This window comes from Protopterus annectens, chromosome 2.part1 (genome assembly GCF_019279795.1).
Source record: "Protopterus annectens isolate FY-2018-M chromosome 2.part1, PAN1.0, whole genome shotgun sequence".
NCBI lineage: Eukaryota > Metazoa > Chordata > Ceratodontiformes > Protopteridae > Protopterus > Protopterus annectens.
This window is the reverse complement of record NC_056729.1, coordinates 1,751,245,173-1,751,264,308: the sequence shown is the minus strand read 5'-3', so window position 1 is coordinate 1,751,264,308 and position 19,136 is coordinate 1,751,245,173. Positions and strand designations below refer to the sequence as shown.

The 19,136-nt window shown below is 42.9% G+C and overlaps 1 long non-coding RNA gene across 1 annotated transcript in view; it reads left to right on the top strand.

Annotated features, from left to right (window-relative positions):
* Positions 1 to 19,136, top strand: part of LOC122794628 — a 500,686-nt gene that overhangs the window by 261,375 nt on the left and 220,175 nt on the right. The window contains exon 2 of the long non-coding RNA XR_006363663.1: positions 5,041 to 5,155. This is a non-coding gene — a long non-coding RNA (uncharacterized LOC122794628). The remainder of the gene's footprint in view (positions 1 to 5,040; positions 5,156 to 19,136) is intronic.

Sequence of the window (19,136 nt, the reverse complement as noted above, 5' to 3'; positions counted from 1 at the left end):
AGAGTTTAAGCCAGACCAGCCACATCTGGAAGACCAAGTAGTCATTTTTCATAGGATCATATGAGGTTACTAGGCTATTGGCTCTGAGGCCCTTATATGCCTAGCCAAGAGTTTAGCCCATGTTTAGACAAATCAGCATCCAACGCCCCTGTCCAGCAGGAACATGGGTGGAATCCCAAGGGTATATTTTCTGTTTCCCATCCTGTTACCCAGGTTGCGCTTAAAAAGGGGTGAAGAGGTACTCTGCTTGATGAGGAGAGGAAGTCTATTCCATAGATGAGGGAGTCTCTGGGATACAAATCTCTCCTGCCAACAAGTCTTGTTGCTGTCACAGACCAGGTTGAGACCATGCGTGCGGGTCACTTAAGTAAGCAGAGCTTGACTTGCAGATATGCAGCAGCCCCATCAAGGTGGAGTCCATGATCACCTTGTATGCCAGACAGAGGTCACCTCTGAGGACTCTGTATGAAACTGAGTAGAGGGATAAGGCTTTTAGCCTATCTGTGTATGGTAGATGCTTGAGGCTCTGGATTCTCCTGGTGAGGAACCTCTGTGTTCTGTCCAGCTGCTGCATGTGCTTTGCAAGGTACATGCCGAAAGGTGCGTTGTACTGAATAATAGGCCTTTTAAGTGAAGAATACAGGGATGTTATGACCTCCTTGTCCCTGAATGTGATGCCCTTACTTATGAGGTGGGCCATGTAGAAGGCTTTCCATACCACAGAAGCAACATGGTCATTAAAAGTCAGGTTGCTATCAGCCTGGGTGCCTAAATCCCTCACAACTGATTGAGTGCTTAGGACATTATTAATGTGATAATTTGTGGGGACATCACTCTCCCCAAAGGGATGATGATGCATTTTTTAGGTATTCAGTTTTAGGTCATGTTTCTGACACCAGTCATTTGTCTAAGTGAGACCCTCTTGGAGGATGTCCACATCACTAGGGGAACTGATGATAGCACCCAGCTTGCAGTCATCTGCAAACCTGATCAGCCATAGCCCACTGATTTTGGCCTGCACCTCAGAAAAGTATATCCAAATAACAGAGGCCCCAAAACCAAACCCTGGGGTACGCCGCTTGTTACGGGTCTACTGCTTGAGGTGGCTTCCCCTATTTTGACTACATGGGTTCTATCAGTGAGCCAGTTTGCTGCCATCTGGTAACATATGGATTGATGGCTAGTTGAGAGACTTTATCTTTTATGCCTGAGTGGGGAATAATGTCACAGGCTTTGGCTAGGTCAAGGTAGGCAGTAAAAACAGTCAACACTATTACAAAAATGTGTATAAAAAATGCACTCAACTTACACAACCAAAGGCTCTTTAATAAAAAGAGTGAAAATAAAAATAAGGTAAGCGCTTTGGCGACCACAAAACTGTCGCGTCATCAGACAAAGAACAATGAAAAGAGACCACTATATATACAGACTGTTAGTTAAATAATTACCTGATGTCATCAAATTAGCATGTTTATGAGAATGAATTTAGAACATTGTTTGAAGAGGGAACTCAAGTCACCTTTTGCAATATGACAAGACAAGACTTTGATGCTTTAGATGAACTTAAAAATATGCATTCGATTGATATAAAACCTGCAGACAAGGGTGGTGGGATTGTCATTCTTGATAAAGACTTATATTTATCACAAATGAAAGTATTGTTGCAAGATGCTAATACTTATCAATGCATTTCTAAACCAACTGTTAATGACATAATAGAAAGTGTGTCTTTTTTAATTTTTGATTTACTCATGACAGGCTTAATTAATGAAAATATTTTTAAATATTTTAATACAAATAACCCCACAATTCCCAAAGTTTATGGTTTACCTAAGATACACAAAAACAGGTCCCTTCCACTTATGAGACCTATTGTATCAGGTGGAGGGTGGTGTACTGAATCATTATTGATCTATGTAGAAAACACCCTACATACACTTTTAGACAACTGCTACACCATTTTGGAAGACACTAAAACTTTCCTAGAGATTACACAACAGACTGTCTACTTTGAACAGTAACTATATGTTTGTCACTTTAGATATAGAATCCCTCTTTACCTCTATCCCTAATGAGTGGGGTATTGAAATGATTAGATCTTTTCTTACCATGAACAGCTGTTTTGAAGATGACCAAGTGACACTTGTCTGTGCTTTACTGGAGATAATATTAGAAAACAATGTTTTTATTTTTGAAAATGACTTTTAGCGATGGGCATTGCATGTGCCAACAGCTACGCCAATCTAACGCTAACACATTGGGAACAATCTACCTTTTTATCTGACACAAATGCCCTATGCGGACATGTCCTTTGGTATGTCCGTTTTGTGGATGATATTTTTTCGTTACGGGGAGGTAACACCCACGAACTCCATCAACTAGCTGACTACATGCACAGCACTACTGAGTTCCTAAAGTTTAGTTATAAACACTCTTATGATGAAATAGAGTTTTTGGATGTGACATTAAGGAAATCAGAACTGGATCAAGTATGCAGCAGTATATATACGAAACCAACAAGGAAGAATGCATTGCCACATAAAAACAGCATGCACCCCAGACACATTCCTCATAATATGTTAAAAGGACTAGTATACAGGGTACTTAGACTACACAATAATGACACTGATGCACAAAATCCCTTACAGATAAGTAAACAAGAATGTTTAGAAAGAGGTTACTCTGAACAAGAAATCACCAAAGTGATAGATCAAGCATGGACACAGAGAAATGACAAATGCAGACCCTATTTTAGAAACGTTACCAATGAATTAAAGATTAGAGCACCATCCACTACTACAGACAGGTTTAGAATTGCCTTTCAGTACTCCAGTGATATCAATAATTATTGTGAGATCATAAAAAAGAACTGGAATATTTTACAAGAGATTCCAGAACTGAAGAACACTATTAATGACACACCTGCCTTCTCCTTTAGAAACAATAAGTCTTTGAAGCAACATCTTTGTAATAAGACCACTATTAATAAACAGTGTGAATCAATGAGAACAGGCACTTTTGCCTGCAGGCACTGTTCCGACTGTCAGTATATTTATTCAAATACGGTCTATAGACATCCTACTAAAAAAATTTACTATCAGGATTAATTACTATGCAGACTGTCGAACAACCAACCTTGTGTATTTTGCCTATTGTAAGCAATGTCATGCATATTACATAGGCAAAACCAACAGACTATTTAAGGACAGGATATTGGAACACATTAGAGATATCAGGAATCAGAAATATAACAATGCATTAGCCAATCATGTTATATCAACAGGTCCCTCACACATTTTTAAGTTCTTTGTTATTCAAGTTATAGAGGCTAATTTACGAGGCGGAGACATTGACAGTATTACGGAGGCAGCTGAACAGAAATTAATCCTTTTATTAAACGCCGAAAAACCACCAGGTTTAAACGGCACCTTCTCTGTCAAACCTTTCTTAAAATTGAGACGCCTCAAACATTAGTTTCAATATTTTTATTTTATACTTGTTTTATTTGTTCTTTTTTATATGTTTTTATATATATTTTACATATGTCTTTTTATGCCTGTCTATTACATAGTATACAGACCCACATTTACCTGTAATAGGTTTTAACAGTTTTTAACTTTCTGTCTTTTTAAATATATCCTTCCACTGTTTAATTTGATGACATCAGCTAATTATTTAACTAACAGTCTGTATATATAGTGGTCTCTTTTCATTGTTCTTTGTCTGATGAAACGACAGTTTTGTGGTCCCGAAAGCGCTTACCTTATTTTTATTTTCACTTTTTTTATTAAAGAGCCTTTGGTTGTGTAAGTTGAGTGCATTTTTTTATACACAGTCTTTCTTGTTTTATTGCACTCAGCCCCATCCTTGAAGCCATTTTTGTGTTTTATTCACTATTACAAAAATACAAGACTGACTCATTGATTTTTCTTTATCACTGTGGTTTAATACAGTGTGTGTTAACAGCTATAGGGCTTGCATGTTAATTAGCTTCATACCCCTATAGACTCACTGATGTCTCCATCCTTCTCTCATCTGCTTTTGCTTCTCATGTACATTCCCCTTTTTATGCCTGATGTAGAGAAGTGCACAGGATGATCTGCATTATTTTCCCCGCCCTCTTTCCCCTTTTTACTTTCTTGTTGTTCATGTTTAAATGTGTAATATTTTTTTATTTCTTGTTTATTGTGAGTAATCACAGTCATCAATACCCCTGAAGTCCAGTCCAGATTTAATTTCCATCTTCTAAAACCTGGAATGAAGCCTTCTGATTATGTAGTCATTTGGTGGAGTTAATAACAAAACACTTCTCTTCAGAAACATTGACTGATGAAAAGACATTATTTTTCAGTTAGTAGTCTGGGAGGTCCTTGTTTTAATTCTGAGACCCAGAATTTGCAAGTCTTGGAATAACTGTGGTGAAACTTAAGAATGGTGAATGTAGACAATCACTTTTTCTTTTAAAGTTATTTTTTAGAAGGGAGCAAGCCTCAATGCACCCCTCACATCCCCACTCCTCATGTATACTCTCTCCAGAATTGCCATACATTAGAGAAAAGGGAGTAGTAAAAACAGCAATTTCTGATTTAGTGTAAACAAGTTCTCATGTTTTTACATTCAGTATTGCTATTCTAAGGCTTACACTTATGAGTCTCATTATTTAAGACTGTTACCAAACTGTATGACCCATTTTTTCTAAAAGGTTTTGTTATACCACTGACACAGAGCTTTAGTTGGCACCATTTCAAAGTCTAAACACTCCTTATAGTCACAGTAGTTTCAGTGTTCTTTGCTCAGTAGAAGAGGTAATAGGGTGGGGAGTGATATTTGTCTGGTTTTGTTTTGTGTGAGATTTGATGCATTTACATGATTAAAACTCAGGTGTCTAACAATTTTCTTAGGTCAGAAGTTCTGCTTTTTTTAACTTTTGGGCAAGTATTTGGTAGGTGTTTGTCCTGTTCAAGTTATAGTACTTGGCAATTGAATATCTTTGTTGATTTTTCTGAGTTGTAATAACGTAATCTTTTGGTTATCCTGCAGACTGCATTTCAGACTCATTGAGACTAGAGGAAGGACAAGCCTTGGATTTTTTAAGAAGAGTGAAGTCACAAGTCCAATTTGCTTCAATTAGGAGACAAGCCAACAGTAAAAATGGGTAAAAATTGTACTAAGTGTAATCTGTATTGTATTAATATGTAGATGTTTATAACACCACACACACATGAGATTAAATAACATGAGTTTAGGTACAGATAAAGGATAAGTACATGATGCACTGTTAATTTCAAACTTATGACATATACCATTGAAAAGTGTGGGTATTTTAAAAGTATGGTAGCAACACAGGCATATGGCATAGAAAACAAAAATTTCTGGTTGCTCGCCTTGGAATGAGCAGTGTTAATGTTGGCATACCTTCCAAATGTTATGATGTAGGCATACTACCATGGTTTTACCCCTCAGGTTTAGCCTTGCTTCTCCCAGATTTATGATGCTTCACACAAAAGTCAGACTTGTTTATTATTACATACTTTATTATTATTATTACATAAATTAAGCATATTCAAAGATTCAGTGTCATTAACTATATAGGACATAGAGCATAGTGACTTCCTGTTATGAAAAATAAGAAGACGTTCCTCTCTCTCTGACACACTGCTATGACTTTTAAGGCCATTGCCATGATTTTTACTGCTTGGTGGTTGAGAGATATGTCCCCGGATTCTGCAAGTCCTGCAGGGCTTGCAGGAGTAGTTTAAGAGCTGTTTTCAGCAATATGGCTGCTGCGTGATCCAGGAATGAGCTCCCGGGATATGCACGCGAGCTCTTAAACTAATCCTGCATGGACAGAGCTGGGGGATGCAAATTACCTCATTTGCATGTGAAAATCATGCAAATTATGTGAATTTGCGATCCAGGAAGCTGGAAGCGGTCCATGCAGGACTAGTGTAGTCTGCAGAAATGTTCTCGGTTAGTAACCGAGTACATTTCTGCAAACTACAAAACGGAGCCATGACAGCTCCAAATAAAGGATGTATATGCTGTGGAAAGCATGCCAATGGCCAAATATATGGCCATTGGTATGCCAAAGTGTTTTGAAAAAAAAAATTAACTTTAATATTCTTTTTTTGCCAATATTGGCCATTTAAGTGTATGGCAGCAGCATGCAAACAGGATTGGGCTGAAAATAAAAAAAAAAAACTGAAATAAGCAATCTGGCCAAAATCAGTATTTTGCCATTATACTCAATGGCAGGCATAAGACAACATGGCCAGTGAATAATGGTTTCTAAGGGGAAGGTTCAGTGTGTGACGTAACTATGCATTAGCAGGGAATCCTATGCAAATGAAGAGTATGATACTGAATCACATATTTCCCTGCAGGTCTAGCTTGCACTCAACTGTGTAGGAGCAATAAATCAGAGTTTAAGATTAAGAGCAAGATGACTGCATAAAGGGGTATGTCATGTAAGCGTATTGGAGCCCTATGGCCCAGGTTTGCCCTCAGCTAAGCACAGCTAAGGCAGGGGTTTGTCTAGGGCTGTATTATCTTACACCAAGAAAACCATGGTGTACACATTACAAGACGAGCCAAATTCATGTAAAAGGTGCTTACATCGATTAAGCGGGTGTGCGCGGCATGCACCAGGTGTAAAAAAACAAACAAAAAACAGAAATAGCAGCTCTGTGCACATCTGAGCACTGTTTGCATGGCGTGTCCCCAAGCATAAACAGGAAGGCAATGGGAAGGGAAACCAGCAGTAGGAAGGTAACCAAGGAGAACTAGCATAGGTGACAGGTGAAATGTATCAGCATCAGCCAATTACACAAGCAGCAGCTTAGCCCAGCCCAGAACACTACTGTATACCATTCAAACACGTTTCCCTCTGTTTTTTTCCCACATACTCTACACAAACAGTGTATACAAGCGGGGAAATTTTAAACAACAAAAGCAACAAAATGATAGGAGCTATCATACATCAACATGTGGAAGAGGCTGAGGGTGGTGTGGATGAGAATGCTTGAGGGTGGTGTGGATGAGAATGCTGTCAACCAAACCGCAGTGAGGAGACAGAAAAGAGTGTACAGACTCAGGGTTACCAACCAGGGGCTACATGAACTAAATATAGTGGAGCACTATAGGGTGGACAGGGACCTCCTACAGCAAGTTGTGGAGCTGTACCGGCCACACCTCACACACAGAACTAACAGAGAGGAACCCATCCCAGTGGAGACCAAGGTATGTGTAGGCCTAAAAATACTAACCACAGGTACCTTCCAAAAGCCAACTTTGGATAGCATGGGCATGACAAAAACAAAATGGCCAGCACAAAAGGAGGAATCCAAACTTTATTAAGAGAAAAGGCAGACCTGTCTTGGCCTAAAAGACGTTTATCTATGCAAAAAAACCAAGTCCACACAATGGTATCATGGGTATCTCACAGGCATCAGAATCCAGGGTACTACACCAGTTCCTGGATGCCATGTCAGCACATGCCGGTGAGCATGTATATTTCCCCAAAATCCATGAGGCATTGGCCAGAAATATGCGTCTCTTCCACCAGATAGCAGAATACCCTAAGGTAGTGGGTGCTATAGACTGCACAAACATATGCAGTAAAACACCAACTGGTGAGTAGGGTAAGGTCTATTTTAACTGCAAGGGCTTCCCCTCCATCAACTGCCAGGTCATGTGCAATGCCCAGGGCATCATAATGAATGTGTGTGTGTACTGGCTGCCCTGGAAGCTGTCATGACTCCCACGTCTGGCATCTGACATCCATCAGAAATGCACACACACCCAAACATGAAATCCATAATGAGGCACACGCACAGACCAGAATTATAATAGAGCATGTGTTTGGGATGCTGAAGTCACAGTTCAGGTGCCTCAACATGTCCGGTGGAGCCTTGCAGTACTCACCAGCTTACATGTACCCAAATTCTCATCATATGTGCCATGCTACACAATATGATCCTATGGAAACAGCTGCAGCAGGAACCACATGGGGCAGGGCCACACAGGCCCCCACCATTGCCTAGGTCTGCACAGGCACAAAGTGACTCGGAAGAGAAGCAACCTGAGCCTGCCCCAGTAGGCAGAAGGAGGTCTGCCCAGTATGCCCTGGCCTTGGCAAAGAGGCAATGCATTGCACATTCTCTGACACAGTAGGGACTCAGGGAATGACATCTCTCTCTGACTTGCACATACAGTAAAAGGGATGCCAAATATAACACTACCTGTTCTCAACCATGTATAGGGAGTGCACTGTGTGCATCTGACATAGGCAGCCCTCCAGCACCATCCTCAATACTGGCACAGCCACAAAGTAAGTCACTCTTCCTACCAGTTGCTGAATGGCGTAGTATGTGTAGCTACTTGTATCTATGGTATAGAGGTCAGCATGCAAGGGAATTGGGTGGCTGATTGGGATGACAGCAGATAGTAGACACCTCTAGTGGCAGCAAGAGATCTGTAACAAATACTGGTGCCACCATAGTAGCCTGTACTACACAAGGTGACAAAACCTACTGCAAGAAAGGTGCCAGCCCACATGTGTGTCCATATGACACACACATGCCATTCAGGGAGGCTCACATACTCAACAACAGTCTTAGCCAGCTGGACAGGCATAGACAAACAAAGTATGTGCTAATGCCTCTGATTGATAGCTATGGAGAACATCCACCACCAGACCTACACAGATAGACTACAATAGGTCAGGTAGTGGGATGTTACATCTGAAGGGTAAGAAGTCAGAAACTGAAATGTAGGCAAATTAAACCTAAGGCCTGTAGTACACTGAAATACCTCTAGTCAGTATGATAGGCTAGGATACAGAATGAAATGGAGTACCTGAAATACAAGGACAGACATAGCAAAAGTGTACAACTGTCAGGTGTGTTCACCCCCTAATCCAATGTAGAAATGTAGCAACAGTCAGGTGAGCCCACCCAATCCTATGTAGAAATATAGCAACAGTCGGGTGTGCCCCCCCACAATCCAATGTAGAAATGTGGTAACAGAAGGTATGCCCCCCCCCACACAATCCAATGTAGAAATGTTTCAACAGTCAGGTGTGCCCCCCCCACAATCCAATGTAGAACTGTAGTAACAGTCAGTTGTGCACCCCTACACTCCTATGCAGAAATGTAGTAACATGTATGTGTAGCTATAATAACAGTGGAGCACCGATTACCTGAGCTGGCAAAGGTAGCAGGATAGATTGTAGCATGTGTACACTATACAGGTCTGTGTGAGTTATGTTGGTGTGTTGTACATTGTGTGACAGTGGTCAGTATGTATGCATGGTGAGGTTTGTCCTGGTAGCCATTGTCCAGTACTGCCGATGATAGGGCCAAGGTATCACAACTGTAGTGCGATACACAATGCTGTCCAGCCAGACACATTCCAGCAGTAAGCCATAGTAAATGTCTGGAAATAATGTGTCACCATCTGAAAGATGGACATGGCATGAATGTCGGACCACATATACAACAGTACACAGGGGGAAGTACCCCAGACAGTGTATAATATGTAACTGTCAAATGGACACACCCTTGGAATTGTACATACAGGTTTGCAGAACATCATTTGGGCTGCTAGTCGGGAATACCGATATCATCTGGCCAAATGCTGGCAGACAGCAAAGGTCATAGGAATGATGTATGGAGAAACAGCTGATGTCCCTGCACAAACCAGCAGAAGTGGAATGCCCATGCATATCTGTGAGTCAGTTGCAAGTACTATCCAGAGCACACATGCACCCAGCTCACACAACCACTGCCCACAGGTACCTCACCGGTCTCATCCCTGCTGTTGTGAATGAGTACACTATGACCCCAACCTGTGTATGGCAGTAGTGAAAGGATGCATCATGCAGAGCAGGTGTTCCATGCTGGTGTGTCCCTAGCTGTAAGCAGCACCCTGCCAACACCCACACCACTGAATCAATACTAACAGATGGTATTGCCATGAACACCTTGCACACCTACCTTGGAACCCCAGGTGAATATAGGTTATTGCAGTCTGGGACTGTAGAACTGACAGAATGCAATGGTCTGCTACACCTGCCCTTTATTACTACCAAATGCCCTACGGTCATCTGCCAAAGGTCTGTCTCTCACCCATACTACCAATGTATGTTATGTCATCGACCTCAAAATAACAACATAACACAGTCTACAGAACCCAAATGCAAGGCCATCTGGGCAAATCACAGTAACATGGCCACTATGTCTCACTGTATGAACTGTGGACCAACACCAAATTACTGCTGTGATGAGGTGATAACTATAAGGAAAATATCAGAGTATGTCAGCATGATGTATGGAAGAGTATGGAATAATCGAGGGTGGGGTTGGAATGTGGGTGGCATGGAGTGTGTGACATCCAATACTCAGCTGTGTGCACAGACTATCCCTGGCTGCAAACACAAGAATGTGTGGCTAAAATCCTGTTCATACACCACAGTGTGTAGGGGTAATGTCCAGAAGTATGATCCCTGCCACTGGGTAACCTGTGTGAATCTGTACAGCTGTGTGTTATCGCCACAGCAAGATATGGCCATACTGTCACGTCAATGGATGTACAACCATGGGATGCTTCCCCTCCAGAATGGCATTAGTGTGCAAGAATATGTAGGCTGCTGACCACAATACTGGACACAGCTGCATTCACCCTGTGTTCCCCAGGGCATCACTACAAGCAAATATGTTGACCTGGCAGTACTTGACATAAAACATCACAGTGTATAACGGTACATATGCCTGAATATCTCTGCCGATTTCATGACCATGTAGCAGAAGCAGCACTGACACACCTACCTACAGTACCCCACCACCCTTTGTCCATTCTGAACTCATACTGCCAACTGATCTACAGATATACTGCAGAAACAGTTTGCTAGGTGTAGTGTAGAACACAGAAGTCTGGACTGGAGTACAAACAACCTGGAATGGAATCACACATTCAGTACAGAAGGTCATACTGGGCATGCTCCCACACTGAAAGAAGTGAAGCCCATCTTTGCCAACAATAGTGGTCCATACATATCTGTCAATCGCAGATGTTAGTGCATGCACTCTTCAGTATGCACCAATCATGCTTTGCACATACATTGGATAGGAACACACACATATATCCAAGGACAACACACTATAATAGGCCAAATGTACACATACATAGATGTGTGGAAGAGAGTGACAGTGACAAAGAGCCTTCCATCATGAAGCCTGTCCCACTCAGCACACATCCAGTTGGCTAAAACTACATGATGTGCAAATGTCAATCACCGTAGACATATGCCTCTGGAATCATTTAGCATGATAGTGTATATGGTGCTAATGCTAACTGTGCAACATGACAGGAGAAGTCAGTAGTCATCTAGCAGTTGTATACATGCACCTGCGGAATAGAAATGTGTATGTGCCTGAATGTGGTGTGTCTGCCTCTAGATGAATGGGTTATGGCCCATGCACACACAATCCCTTCCCCATAGCCCGACTACAGCAAGGCTGCTGATGTAATTCACTTTGATGTATACTTTTGGGGAAAGAATAGCCCGGTAATCTCTGTGGTGCATGCTATAACTGAGTAAAGCTGTAGTCTGATAATGTACATCAGTAGGAGTTCTATTCCCAGACATAGCAAGAGTGGATCTTTGTATGTTCCTTTGTAAGTGTAGAGAGCAATGCTTTTGAGGCCATTTACAGGCAAATCAACCTCCATTGCCCTACTTTGGCAAGTCTGCCCATGTCATGAACTGTGAAATACACCTTTGGGGAAGGAATAGCCCAGTAATCTCTGTGGCGTGTGCTATAAGTGCATAATTCTGTCATGCGATAAACTCGGCAGATAGGAGTTTTATTCCCAGACATGGCAAGTGTGTATGTGTGTTCCTTTGTCAGTGTAGGGAGCAATGCTTTTGAGGCCAGCCACAGGCACTACAACCTCCATTGTCCTACTTTGGCAAGTCTGCTGATGTCATCAACTGTGACATACACCCTTGGGGAAAAAATAGCCCAGTAAGCTCTGTGGTGTGTGCTACAACTGTGTAATGCTGTAGTGTGATAAATTAATCAAGTAGAAGTTCTATTCCCAGACATAGCAAGAGTGTGTGTGTGTGTGTGTGTGTGTGTGTGTGTGTGTGTGTGTGTGTGTGTGTGTGTGCGTGTGTGTGTGTTCCTTTGTCAGTGTGGGGAGCAATGCTTCTAAGGCCACCCACAGGTACTCAAACCTACTTTAGCAAGTCTGCTGATGTTATCAACTATGAAATACACCTTTGGGGAAAGGATAGTATCAGTTTTCTGTATTTTCTTGCTGTACTTAACTGTTTTCCGCCTAAATGCCAATTTTACAACATTTATTGTGATTTAAAAGCTTGTTTTTTTCACATATTGTACTTATTTGACTGCCTGCACTTTTTAAAAAGTCATTGTTTGTTTAAATAATTTGTTTAATTGTTGTAGGCTACACACTAAAGTGCAATAGCCTTTTCTGGTGGTTTGTAGTCATTTAAAGCTGTTTGAAGTGTATTTTTACTGTTTTTACCTTATCTTTAAAAAATAAATAAATAAATAAATTCCTTGTTTCCCACCTTTCTAAGGTAGTATAGTCCAGTTTTCAGGCTACTGCTGAATTCAGGGCTGTGTTACAAGTTTCTGAGTTGCCCATACCTTACTTGGATAGAAGGAAGTTTCTCTGTTCACCTGTGAGAGAGGGGAGCTTTGAGCAGCCTGTCTGTCCCTGGAGGAGTTGTTCTAGCCAAGAAGTTAGTAGTTTATTGGCAATTTTGGGCTAATTTCTCTCTCTTTCATTTCCCTGCTATAAAAATCACGTTTGCTCAGTTTTGCACGCCGGGCAGTGCCAGTTAATTAGGGTTAAATTATTCCCGGCTGCACTAAGTCTCCTCTTCAGTTTTTCCCTTGAAACTAGTCTAACTCTCAACCTAAGCACTCAAAAAGCATCCTACAGTCCAGCACTTGCTCAGACCTAATAGCAAGCACTAATATACCCTGACACTTGATTTCCCAGCAGGGTAGGGCTCTTTATTCACCCCTCACCAACCAAGCGACTAAGCAGCTCACCCTACTATTCAGGCATGACCAAAGGGCAATTTCAGGTGTACTCTCCAGTCCAGCTGGTGAATCTGGGTATCCTGAGGCAATGTTGCAACTGCCTCATGTACACAGACAACCCTCTGCTCCTACCACAAAACACTAACATATGCAAGAGATGCAATTATACAGCCAAACTGGAGGCTAAGCTCGTTCCACCCAAGACTGGAACAGACAGTCAAGACGAGAAGGTTAACACTTGCACCACACCTCCAGCCACACATAGACCTACTAAACCAGCACTGGCAAAAATACACATAAATACACAAAATCATATTCAGAGGCTCTAAATAAAAACCTGCAAAAGCATCAGAGACCTCCAAAGCAGACACCCAAACAACCTGCACCTCCCATCACAAACCAGACAACACATAAAACACAAAATAAGTGTGCCACACAATCACAGCCCTTAAGGCGAAATAACATACCTAACACACTAGTAATAGGTGACTCTATAGTCAGGCACACTGACGTCCGACTCACTAGGCTGGACAAGGAGAAGGTTATTGTTAGCTGCCTGTCAGGAGACAGAATCCGCCACATAACACAAGCACTCAGGTCACTCCAGAACAAGTACAAATATGAGTCTGTCATTGTTCATGTTGGTGTGAATGAGCTGAGATGTACCTCCCTGGACTACATGAAAAGAGACATGGAAGAGCTCTCTGATCATGTAGCCCAGGTGGGTATGACCCTGACCCTGAGTAGCATCCTGCCCTCACCAAGAATCATGCCGCATTATAAAGAAAAAATGATCAATTTCAACAATTGGCTAAGCTTCTGGTGTCATTCAAAGGGGATCCAGTGTCTGTCAGCCTGGGACGACATGCTTGACAAGCCGCGTTGCTTCTCAAGAGACTGCTTGCACCTGTCACCCCTAGGCTTTTGAATACTGGCCAAGGCTCTTGCTGCCCCTATAGTGCCTTTTTTAGGCAAGGCTCAAAAGTCAAGCCCACCTCCGTAAACAGCACAATTAACAAAAAACTGAAGGTTATGCTACTCAACACCAGGAGTTTAAATCTCAGAATGCATGCGCTCGAAACACTTCTCAGTATGGAGAACATCGACATCTGTGCAGTAACTGAAACCTGGTTCAAGGCTGCAGAGAGCACCCCAGCACTACTGGGCTACAACTCATACCAAATGTTTCGGCCACAGAACATGGACCGAAACACAAAAGGAGGGGGTGTATCCATATTCATCAAGGATACGTACACCTCCAGGTTAGTGGTGCAGCATGATACCTCTGAGATCATCCATGTGTAGTTAACATTGGGCAAACCTGCAGTGCAAATTGTGGCTTGATACAGATCACCCTCCATGACCTAAGACCACCACTCCGCCTTTCTGGAGACACTGGAAAAAATGAAGGACCTACCGAACACCCTGATAATGGGCAATTTCAATTACCCTGCCATTAACTGGGAAAACCACTCGAGTACAAACTCCCAGGCCCAGCACTTCCTGGAATTCGTCAACTCAAATGCCCTGGATCAGCTGGTAAACTCCCCTTTCAGAGGTGAAAACATATTGGACCTGGTCATCACCAACATGGGCGACAGGTGTTCCACACCGGAGGTCAACCCATCACTGATTAGATCAGACCATAAACTAATCACTCTGGATGTCCACACCTCACCACCACCCCCAACTAAGGAAACCACGGTAAAAAACCTTTCTAAAGCAAACTTCACCTTACTTAAGACAGAGGCGGTAAATTTCACAGCCCCCACGCTAAAGGATAATGCTGCCCAAGATCCAGAAACATTTACAAATGCACACTTTGAGCACCTACAAGGATGCATGGATCTTGCCATCCCTAGCAAAACCAAGACTCACTCCTCTAAGGGAAGGAAACCAGTCTGGTGGACCCCTGCCATAAATAGGCTATACAATAGAAGGAGGAACTAGTTCAGAAAAAAGGCAAATCCCAAGAAAGAAAGACATCCGTGATCAGTATCAGTAAGAAACTAAGATCCCTCATAAAATCATCCAAAGCTAGCTTTGAAAGAAAAATAGCCAAGGATTCAAAAGATAACCACAAAGCCTTTTTTAGCTATGTTAAGAATCTAAGTGGCAACTCACAGATATGCACTGAGCTAGTGCAAAATAGCCCAAAATATACTGAATCTACTGACATTGCCAACATCCTGGCAGACAGATTCAGTGCCAACTTCACCCCCCCTCTCACCCCCAAAAGGGCCCACAACAATACCGGAAAAGTGTAGTGTCCCAGAAATCACAGATGCACAGGTGAAAACAGCCCTTTCAAAAGCCAAAAAACACAGCGTCAATGGGGCCAAATGGTGTCCCAGACTGTGTCTTGCACAAACTACAGAATGAACTAACCCCCCCACCTAAACAAGCTGGTCAACCTCAGCCTTTCTACAGGCTACATACCCATAGAATGGTGCACAGCAACAGTTATTCCGCTCCACAAAGGAGGGGCCACAACTGACCCTGGTAACTCTCACCCCATAAGGCTGACTAGCCTGCTCTGCAATGCTATGGAGTGCATCATCATGGAACTCATTAACAAAGACATTGGGAACCTCCAAACACTTGACCTGACCCAGTTCGGCTTTGTTAAGGGCAGCTCATCATACCTACTAAAACAGGTTGACCTCTTCAAGACAGTCACCAAGGCCATAGGCAAGGGAAAGGTAGTTCATGCAGCCTACCTTGACCTCACCAATGCTTTCGACACAATTCCCCACTCGGATATCACAGAAAATCTCACCAGCCTGAACATAAACCCCTACGTCACAAGATTGGTTGCCAACTGGCTTACAGACAGAACTCACACGGTAAGAATAGCAGGCTCCAGGTCTGACTCTAAACCAGTCACAATTGGTGTCCCGCAAGGCTTGGTCCTGGGACCCCTACTGTTCATCATATGCTTCTCAGAAGTACAGGCAAACACAGGAGGACTATGGCTAAACAAGTTCACCAATGACTGCAAACTGGGAGCCGTAATTGACTCTCTGGCTGACACGGACATCCTCCAAAAGGGCCTTACTGAGACGGACACCTGGTGTCAAAGTCATGGCCTCAAAGTAAATGCCAAAAAATGCATAGTCATCCCATTTGGGAAAAACAAAACACGCACAGATTACCACATAGGTGGCAGCCCCCTTAATGCAAAAGAGGTAATAAGAAATCTGGGGACCCAGGTAGATAGTAATCTCTCCTTTGACAATCATATTGTTAGGAAATCCTTCTATGTGGCCCATCTAATTACTAAAGGGTTCAGATCTAGAAATAAAGAAGTTATAGTGCCACTCTACTCGTCACTCATCAGACCAATCATAAGAGTACAATGCCCCATTTGGGATGTACCTTAAAAGACACTTCCAACAGCTGGAAAGACCACAAAAGTACCTCATCAAGAGGATTACTGGCCTCAAATATATGTCCTATGCAGCCCGACTGAAAAAACTCCGGCTGTACTCAGTGGCATATCACTTACTCAAAGGGGATCTCTGCCTTACTTGCAAAGCCATGTCCAACTCAGAATTGATGGACATGCTCCACCTAAAGAAATCCAAGTCATTGCAAGCCACACGCTCTAGTGAGGTAAACCTCACCACAACAATAAATAGAACATGCCAGAGGGGTAGATTCCTGTCACAGAGACTCCCCATGCTTTGGAACAAAATTCCTAACTACATTAGGCAGAGCCCCTCACTAACACTCTTCAAGAGAAACCTTGACGAGTGGATGGGTAACAGAAAATACACCCCTGGGATCACTTCATTGGCTCTGCTTGACAGAGGATCAGTTAATTAATCAATGGGGCAGCGAAAGCCGACACACTCTGGCTAGGCATATAAATGCCCTCGGGCAGATAGCCTAGTACCTACCTATGAACCTATGATAGCCCAGTAATCTCTATGGTGCATGCTATAACAGCGTAATTTTGTAGTGTGATAAACTAGTCAGGTAGGAGTTCTAACCCAAGACATGGAAAGTGTGTGTGTGTTTGTCATTCGTATCCTGTGGGGAGGTGGCTGTGAGTGTGCAACAACTGGACTCATTGAGGCGTGAGCTTTGCAATTTTCCTATATGGTGGCCTTATGATATGTCACAATGTCCACCTTACAAGGAGAACAGATGTCAATCGGTCAAGAGGCTGGGGTGCAAATCCATACCACTACATGTGATATCAAGGCTTGCCGAACAAAGTAAGCAGCCCTAGTATCACCCAGAGAACACTATGAACCTATGTCTCATACACAAACACACTTGCCTAGGCAACAACTGCTATGTTGATAGTACCCTACATATTGCTCACAGATAGTAACCATGGTGTGATTACAGTGGACTACAGAGGGCATGGCACCCTGTCCATCAGTACAATAGGCGCATAATTGCAGTCAGTGCACCTTTACTATGTTCCCCACTGGCTGCCTGCAACAACTGTGGTGCCATCAAATGTGATCCACAAAGGACATGCCATGCCTTACACACATGCCCTGTATGGACAGATGCCACTGACACCAGGGAATACCTGTATCATGCTATCAGTGTAGGTGCAGGGTCAACCTGCTGTCCATTACCAGGTCCTGCCACATGAGACCAGGACTGGCACATCTGATGATCACAATCTGTGTACACAGCATGGGCCAGACACACTTCCACATGTCACTGTACATAAATGTGGGACATGAGCACATCCCAGACACAGTCCATGTCATGGACTATAGAACACATACATGGCAAGCATTGCACAGCACTGGCCACACACAGTAGTAACCCAGGTGACTGGATCGTGAATACAGTACCCACCTGTGTGGGTCATTCCAGACACTACACCCCTGAGCCACACTGCAGACCATTCTCATGTGGCCTGATGCCAAGGTATACCCTTCACCTAGCCTTGTACAGCCCTCTGGCACAGCCAACCACTACACACCCATGAAGCAATGCACACATTCACATCTGTACTGGCACCCTGTATCTGTGTGTGTGGTGTATGATTCTTCCGTCAACATTCACACCCAGTACAACTCCCATTGGCATACTGAAGCATGCTATCTGATGTCAGACACCTTCACATACCCTTTGCCCATAGAACCTTAGGATAACCCCTGTGGGCATGTGATACCTGTGCATTACTGTATTGTGACAAACTAACTAGTAAGGAAGTCTATCCTGACCCTGCCAAGTGTGGCAATGTTTATGAGTCCCTAAGAGAGTGTGGCTGTGTTGATGCTGACACCTGTTCATGTGGACAGGCACATGTGCTACACCTACCGTATCGCTACTATATCACTGTTGCAGATGTCATTCACCAGCACATATACCTTTGGACAGCTCACCAACATGTAAGCTATGTGGTGCATGCAATAACTGCATACACATGTGATAGCTGTTCATAGTCAGTCAGCGGTTTGAAACCCTGTACTGGTAGGTGTGTGACACAAACATGCTCAGATTTTACTCTCACATCCCTTCCCTGATGTACTTTGTCTTTGTCTGTTCCTCTCACATCCTGTCTGCTGGATGTGGAGATGTACACCTCCTTTGCTTAGGCAGCAGCTTGTGGTTTGTAAGTGATAGTCATAATCAGCTGATGGCCTCTGCACCAATTAGAGTCCTCTTCTAGCTGATTGTATGTGGAACAGCTGTGGTAACATTCCCATAGCCAATTGCATAGAAGCATACTACAATATTTAGAAACATCATGTTGGTGTTGGGCCATAACATTCACTGTGAGCGGAACCTACATCTGGGGTTTGGCAAACATCATCACATATGGTTTAGGGATTTACCTCAAACAACATACACTGTGGAAAAAGGCCAACAGACAGAAGGGGGATGTGCCAGACATGACTACAGAATGTAAGTGTTGCTATTCTTCATTTAGAGTAATGTCAATTTAGCAGGGTGTGTGTGGTTATGGCTAGTCTGCATGTATTAATGACTCATGACAGTGCTATGTTTGTGATGAAACCCCCATCTGTAGGGTCATCTGCAGACTGGGCAGTGTGTGGAACCTTTTGTTTCTTGTGTTAC